The following is an 8,778-nucleotide window of genomic DNA, read 5'->3' as shown; positions in this document are numbered from 1 at the left end:
CTCTCCAAACAGGTCAGGGACACCATGAAGACCAAGGGGCTCTCCAAACAGGTCAGGGACACCATGAAGACCAAGGAGCTCTCCAAACAGGTCAGGGACACCATGAAGACCAAGGGGCTCTCCAAACAGGTCAGGGACACCATGAAGACCAAGGAGCTCTCCAAACAGGTCAGGGCACCATGAAGACCAAGGGGCTCTCCAAACAGGTCAGGGACACCATGAAGACCAAGGGCTCTCCAAACAGGTCAGGGACACCATGAAGACCAAGGAGCTCTCCAAACAGGTCAGGGACAACATGAAGACCAAGGGGCTCTCCAAACAGGTCAGGGACACCATGAAGACCAAGGGGCTCTCCAAACAGGTCAGGGACACCATAAAGACCAAGGGGCACCACCAAGCAAGCAACACTATGAAGACCAAGGAGCTCTCCAAACAGGTCAGGGACAAAGTTGTGGATAGGAACAGAATAAGGTTGGTTTATAAAAAATATACAAAACTTTGAACATCCCACGGAGCACCATTAAATCCATTATTGTGAAAAGGAAAGGGTATGGCACCACAACAAACCCGCCAAGAGAGGGCCGCCCATCAAAACTCATGGACCAGGCAAGGAGGACATTAATCAGAGAGGCAACAACGAGACCAAAGATAACCCTGAAGGAGCTGCAAAGCTCCACAGCGGAGACTGGAGTATCTGTCCATAGGACCACTTTAAGCCGTACACTCCACAGAGCTGGGCTTTACGGAAGAGTGGCCAGAAAAAAGCCATTGCTTAAAGAAGAAAATAAGCAAACACTTTTGGAGTTCACCAAAAGGCATATGGGAGACTCCCCAAATATATGGAAGAAGGTACTCTGGTCAGATGAGACTAAAATTGTGCTTTTTGGCCATCAAGGAAAATGTTATGTCTGGCGCAAACCCGACACCTCTCATCACCCCAAGACTACCATCCCACAGTGAAGCATAGTGGTGGCAGCATCATGCTGATGTTTTTCATCGGCAGGGTCTGGGAAACTGGTCAGGATTGAAGGAATGATGGATGGCGCTAAATACAGGGTAATTCTTGGGGGAACCCTGTTTCAGTCTTCCAGAGATTTGAGACTGGGACGGAGGTTCACCTTCCAGCAGGACAATGACCCTAAGCATACTGCTAAAGCAACAATTGAGTGGTTTAAGGGGAAACATTTACATGTCTTCGAATGGCCTAGTCAAAGCCCAGACCTCAATCCAATTGAGAATCTGTGGTATGACTTAAAGATTGCTGTACACCATCTGAACCCATCCAACTTGAAGGAGCTGGAGCAGTTTTGCCTTGAAGAATGGGAAAAAATCCCAGTGGCTAGATGTGCCAAGCTTATAGAGACATACCCCAAGAGACTTGCAGCTGTAATTGCTGCAAAAGTTGGCTCTACAAAGTACTGACTTTGGGGGGGTGAATAGTTATGCCCGCTCAAGTTTTATTTTTTGTGTTATTTCTTGTTTGTTTCACAATAAAAAATATTTAGCATCTTCAAAGTGGTAGGTGTGTTGTGTAACTCAAATGATACAAACCCCCCCCAAAATCAATTTTAATTCCAGGTTGTAAGGCAACAAAATAGGAAAAATGCCAAGGGGGTGAATACTTTCGCAAAGCCACTGTAACGGTTGTCTTCGTCGTCTGACGAGGAGTTTGAAATATCGGACCAATGCGCAGCGTGGTATGTGTTGTGTAACTCAAATGATACAAACCCCCCCCAAAATCAATTTTAATTCCAGGTTGTAAGGCAACAAAATAGGAAAAATGCCAAGGGGGTGAATACTTTCGCAAAGCCACTGTAACGGTTGTCTTCGTCGTCTGACGAGGAGTATGAAATATCGGACCAATGCGCAGCGTGGTATGTGTTCATGATGTTTTATTACTGAACACTGAAATACAAAATAACAACGGGAAAAACCGAAACAGTCCTGAAAGGTGCAGAAAACACTAAACAGTCCTGAAAGGTGCAGAAAACACTAAACAGTCCTGAAAGGTGCAGAAAACACTAAACAGTCCTGTAAGGTAAAACACTAAACAGTCCTGAAAGGTGCAGAAAACACTAAACAGTCCTGAAAGGTGCAGAAAACACTAGACAGTCCTGAAAGGTGCAGAAAACACTAAACAGTCCTGTAAGGTGCAGAAAACACTAAACAGTCCTGTAAGGTAAAACACTAAACAGTCCTGAAAGGTGCAGAAAACACTGAACAGTCCTGAAAGGTGCAGAAAACACTAAACAGTCCTGAAAGGTGCAGAAAACACTAAACAGTCCTGTAAGGTGCAGAAAACACTGAACAGTCCTGAAAGGTGCAGAAAACACTAAACAGCCCTGAAAGTTGCAGGAAACACTAAACAGTCCTGTAAGGTGCAGAAAACACTAAACAGTCCTGAAAGGTGCAGAAAACACTAAACAGTCCTGAAAGGTAAAACACTAAACAGTCCTGTAAGGTGCAGAAAACACTAAACAGTCCTGAAAGGTGCAGAAAACACTAAACAGTCCTGAAAGCTGCAGAAAACACTAGACAGTCCTGAAAGGTGCAGAAAACACTAGACAGTCCTGAAAGGTGCAGAAAACACTAGACAGTCCTGAAAGGTGCAGAAAACACTAGACAGTCCTGAAAGGTGCAGAAAACACTAAACAGTCCTGAAAGGTGCAGAAAACACTAAACAGTCCTGAAAGGTGCAGAAAACACTAAACAGTCCTGAAAGGTGCAGAAAACACTAAACAGTCCTGAAAGGTGCAGAAAACACTAAACAGTCCTGAAAGGTAAAACACTAAACAGTCCTGAAAGCTGCAGAAAACACTAGACAGTCCTGAAAGGTGCAGAAAACACTAAACAGTACTGAAAGGTGCAGAAAACACTAAACAGTCCTGTAAGGTGCAGAAAACACTAAACAGTCCTGTAAGGTGCAGAAAACACTAAACAGTCCTGTAAGGTGCAGAAAACACTAAACAGAAAATAAACACCCACAAAACACAGGTGGGAAAAGGCTACCTAAGTATGATTCTCAGTCAGAGACAACGAACGACACCTGCCTCTGATTGAGAACCATAGTAGGCCAAACACAGGGAAATATAACATAGACAACCCACCCCAGCTCACGCCCTGACCAACCTAACACAAAGACATAAAAAATAACATAGACAACCCAGCTCACGCCCTGACCAACCTAACACAAAGACATAAAAAAGAACATAGACAACCCAACTCACGCCCTGACCAACAAACACAAAGACATAAAAAATAACATAGACAACCCACCCCAGCTCATGCCCTGACCAACCTAACACAAAGACATAAAAAAGAACATAGACAACCCAACTCACGCCCTGACCAACAAACACAAAGACATAAAAAATAACATAGACAACCCACCCCAGCTCATGCCCTGACCAACCTAACACAAAGACATAAAAAAGAACATAGACAACCCAACTCACGCCCTGACCAACCTAACACAAAGACATAAAAAAGAACATAGACAACCCACCCCAACTCACGCCCTGACCAACCTAACACAAAGACATAAAAAAGAACCTAGACAACCCACCCCAGCTCACGCCCTGACCAACAAACACAAAGACATAAAAAAGAACATAGACAACCCAACCCAACTCATGCCCTGACCAACCTAACACAAAGACATAAAAAAGAACATAGACAACCCAACCCAACTCATGTCCTGACCAACCTAACACAAAGACATAACGAAGAACATAGACAACCCAACTCACGCCCTGACCAACCTAACACAAAGACATAACGAAGAACATAGACAACCCAACTCACGCCCTCACCAACCTAACACAAAGACATAACGAAGAACATAGACAACCCAACTCACGCCCTGACCAACCTAACACAAAGACATAAAAAAGAACATAGACAACCCACCCCAGCTCATGCCCTGACCAACCTAACACAAAGACATAAAAAAGAACATAGACAACCCACCCCAACTCACGCCCTGACCAACCTAACACAAAGACATAAAAAAGAACATAGACAACCCACCCCAACTCACCCTGACCAACCTAACACAAAGACATAACGAAGAACATAGACAACCCAACTCACGCCCTGACCAACCTAACACAAAGACATAACGAAGAACATAGACAACCCACCCCAACTCACACCCTGACCAACCTAACACAAAGACATAAAAAGAGGTCAGAACGTGACAGCCACTGTATTAATATACATTTGCATATATTTCCGCTAATTCCCATATATTCCCACGGAAAGTTTCCACCTCTGAATATTCCCCAATATGCCCTAGTTGTGTGCCTTTCCATATCATGTCCAATCAATTGAAATGACCACAGGTGGACTCCAATCAAGTTGTAGAAACTTCTCAAGGATGATCAATGGAAACAGAATGCATCTGAGCTCAATTTGAAGTATCATCGCAAAGGGTTCTGAATAATTATGTAAATAAGATATTTCAGTTTTTATTTGTAATAAATTTGCATAAAAAATAAAAAACTGTTTTTGCTTTGTCATTTTGGGGTTTTGCGTTTAGATTGCTAATGATTTTTATTTATTTAATCAATTTTAAGAATAAGGCTGTAACGTAACAAAATGTGGAACAAGTGAAGGGGTCTGAATACTTTCTGAAGACACTGTATATCGAGGCTCTTGGTGGTAAAACAGGTTGTTGGACTCTTCAAGGTGTCGAAAGCTGCCCCATGAATGCTTCCCACAGTTGTGTCCATTTGTCTGGATGTCCTTTTGGTGTCGGACCATTCTTGATAAACTGTTGAGTTTTAAAAACCCTGCAGCGCTGCAGTTCTTGACACGAACCGGTGTGCTTCGTACCTACTACCATACCCCGTTAAAAGACACTGAAGTATTGTGTCTTGCCCATTCACCCTCTGACATACACAATCCATGTCTCAGTTGTCTCAAGGCTTAAAAATCCTTCTTTAACCTGTTTCCTCCTCTTCATCTACACTGATAATATTGATGGTAAAACAGGTTGTAATTGATATTGGTGGTAAAACAGGTTGTAATTGATATTGGTGGTAAAACAGGTTGTAATTGATATTGGTGGTAGAACAGGTTGTAATTGATATTGGTGCTAGAACAGGTTGTAATTGATATTGGTGGTAAAACAGGTTGTAATTGATATTGGTGGTAAAACAGGTTGTAATTGATATTGATGGTAAAACAGGTTGTAATTGATATTGGTGGTAAAACAGGTTGTAATTGATATTGGTGGTAAAACAGGTTGTAATTGATATTGGTGGTAAAACAGGTTGTAATTGATATTGGTGGTAGAACAGGTTGTAATTGATATTGGTGGTAGAACAGGTTGTAATTGATATAAACAGGTTGTAATTGATATTGGTGGTAGAACAGGTTGTAATTGATATTGATGGTAGAACAGGTTGTAATTGATATAAAACAGGTTGTAATTGATATTGGTGGTAGAACAGGTTGTAATTGATATTGATGGTAGAACAGGTTGTAATTGATATTGGTGGTAGAACAGGTTGTAATTGATATTGGTGGTAGAACAGGTTGTAATTGATATAAAACAGGTTGTAATTGATATTGATATAAAACAGGTTGTAATTGATATTGGTGGTAGAACAGGTTGTAATTGATATTGGTGGTAGAACAGGTTGTAATTGATATTGGTGGTAGAACAGGTTGTAATTGATATTGGTGGTAGAACAGGTTGTAATTGATATTGGTGGTAAAACAGGTTGTAATTGATATTGGTGGTAAAACAGGTTGTAATTGATATTGGTGGTAAAACAGGTTGTAATTGATATTGGTGGTAGAACAGGTTGTAATTGATATTGGTGGTAGAACAGGTTGTAATTGATATAAACAGGTTGTAATTGATATTGGTGGTAGAACAGGTTGTAATTGATATTGATGGTAGAACAGGTTGTAATTGATATAAAACAGGTTGTAATTGATATTGGTGATAGAACAGGTTGTAATTGATGTTGGTGGTAGAACATAGTTGTAATTGATATTGGTGGTAGAACAGGTTGTAATTGATATTGGTGGTAGAACAGGTTGTAATTGATATTGGTGGTAGAACAGGTTGTAATTGATATTGGTGGTAAAACAGGTTGTAATTGATATTGGTGGTAAAACAGGTTGTAATTGATATTGGTGGTAAAACAGGTTGTAATTGATATTGGTGGTAGAACAGGTTGTAATTGATATTGGTGGTAGAACAGGTTGTAATTGATATAAACAGGTTGTAATTGATATTGGTGGTAGAACAGGTTGTAATTGATATTGATGGTAGAACAGGTTGTAATTGATATAAAACAGGTTGTAATTGATATTGGTGGTAGAACAGGTTGTAATTGATATTGATGGTAGAACAGGTTGTAATTGATATTGGTGGTAGAACAGGTTGTAATTGATATTGGTGGTAGAACAGGTTGTAATTGATATAAAACAGGTTGTAATTGATATTGATATAAAACAGGTTGTAATTGATATTGGTGGTAGAACAGGTTGTAATTGATATTGGTGGTAGAACAGGTTGTAATTGATATTGGTGGTAGAACAGGTTGTAATTGATATTGGTGGTAGTACAGGTTGTAATTGATATTGATATAAAACAGGTTGTAATTGATATTGGTGGTAGAACAGGTTGTAATTGATGTTGGTGGTAGAACATAGTTGTAATTGATATTGGTGGTAGAACAGGTTGTAATTGATATTGGTGGTAGAACAGGTTGTAATTGATATTGGTGGTAGAACAGGTTGTAATTGATATTGGTGGTAGAACAGGTTGTAATTGATATTGGTGGTAGAACAGGTTGTAATTGATATATAACAGGTTGTAATTGATATAAAACAGGTTGTAATTGATATTGATGCTAAAACAGGTTGTAATTGATATTGGTGGTAGAACAGGTTGTAATTGATATTGGTGGTAGAACAGGTTGTAAATGATATTGGTGGTAGAACAGGTTGTAATTGATATTGGTGGTAGAACAGGTTGTAAATGATATTGGTGGTAGAACAGGTTGTAATTGATATTGATATAAAACAGGTTATAATTGATATTGGTGGTAGAACAGGTTGTAATTGATATTGGTGGTAGAACAGGTTGTAATTGATATTGGTGGTAGAACAGGTTGTAATTGATATAAACAGGTTGTAATTGATATTGGTGGTAGAACAGGTTGTAATTGATATTGATGGTAGAACAGGTTGTAATTGATATAAAACAGGTTGTAATTGATATTGGTGGTAGAACAGGTTGTAATTGATATTGATGGTAGAACAGGTTGTAATTGATATTGGTGGTAGAACAGGTTGTAATTGATATTGGTGGTAGAACAGGTTGTAATTGATATAAAACAGGTTGTAATTGATATTGATATAAAACAGGTTGTAATTGATATTGGTGGTAGAACAGGTTGTAATTGATATTGGTGGTAGAACAGGTTGTAATTGATATTGGTGGTAGTACAGGTTGTAATTGATATTGATATAAAACAGGTTGTAATTGATATTGGTGATAGAACAGGTTGTAATTGATGTTGGTGGTAGAACATAGTTGTAATTGATATTGGTGGTAGAACAGGTTGTAATTGATATTGGTGGTAGAACAGGTTGTAATTGATATTGGTGGTAGAACAGGTTGTAATTGATATTGGTGGTAGAACAGGTTGTAATTGATATTGGTGGTAGAACAGGTTGTAATTGATATATAACAGGTTGTAATTGATATAAAACAGGTTGTAATTGATATTGATGCTAAAACAGGTTGTAATTGATATTGGTGGTAGAACAGGTTGTAATTGATATTGGTGGTAGAACAGGTTGTAAATGATATTGGTGGTAGAACAGGTTGTAATTGATATTGATGGTAGAACAGGTTGTAAATGATATTGGTGGTAGAACAGGTTGTAATTTATATAAAACAGGTTGTAATTGATATTGATATAAAACAGGTTATAATTGATATTGGTGGTAGAACAGGTTGTAATTGATATTGGTGGTAGAACAGGTTGTAATTGATATTGGTGGTAGAACAGGTTGTAATTGATATAGAACAGGTTGTAATTGATATTAGATATAAAACAGGTTGTAATTGATATAGAACAGGTTGTAATTGATATAGAACAGGTTGTAATTGATATTGATGGTAGAACAGGTTGTAATTGATATAAAACAGGTTGTAATTGATATTGATGGTAGAACAGGTTGTAATTGATATTGGTGGTAGAACAGGTTGTAATTGATATTGATGGTAGAACAGGTTGTAATTGATATTGGTGGTAGAACAGGTTGTAATTGATATTGGTGGTAGAACAGGTTGTAATTGGTGGTAGAACAGGTTGTAATTGATATTGATATAAAACAGGTTGTAATTGATATTGGTGGTAGAACAGGTTGTAATTGATATTGGTGGTAGAACAGGTTGTAATTGATATTGATATAAAACAGGTTGTAATTGATATTGATGGTAGAACAGGTTGTAATTGATATTGGTGGTAGAACAGGTTGTAATTGATATTGGTGGTAGAACAGGTTGTAATTGATATAAAACAGGTTGTAATAGATATTGATGGTAAAAACAGGTTGTAATTGATATTGGTGGTAGAACAGGTTGTAATTGATATTGATGGTAGAACAGGTTGTAATTGATATTGATATAAAACAGGTTGTAATTGATATAAAACAGGTTGTAATTGATATAAAACCGGTTGTAATTTATATAAAACAGGTTGTAATTGATATTGATGGTAGAACAGGTTGTAATTGATATTGGTG

Source organism: Oncorhynchus nerka, unplaced genomic scaffold (genome assembly GCF_034236695.1).
Source record: "Oncorhynchus nerka isolate Pitt River unplaced genomic scaffold, Oner_Uvic_2.0 unplaced_scaffold_1112, whole genome shotgun sequence".
NCBI lineage: Eukaryota > Metazoa > Chordata > Actinopteri > Salmoniformes > Salmonidae > Oncorhynchus > Oncorhynchus nerka.
Note: the sequence above shows the minus strand (reverse complement) of the source record.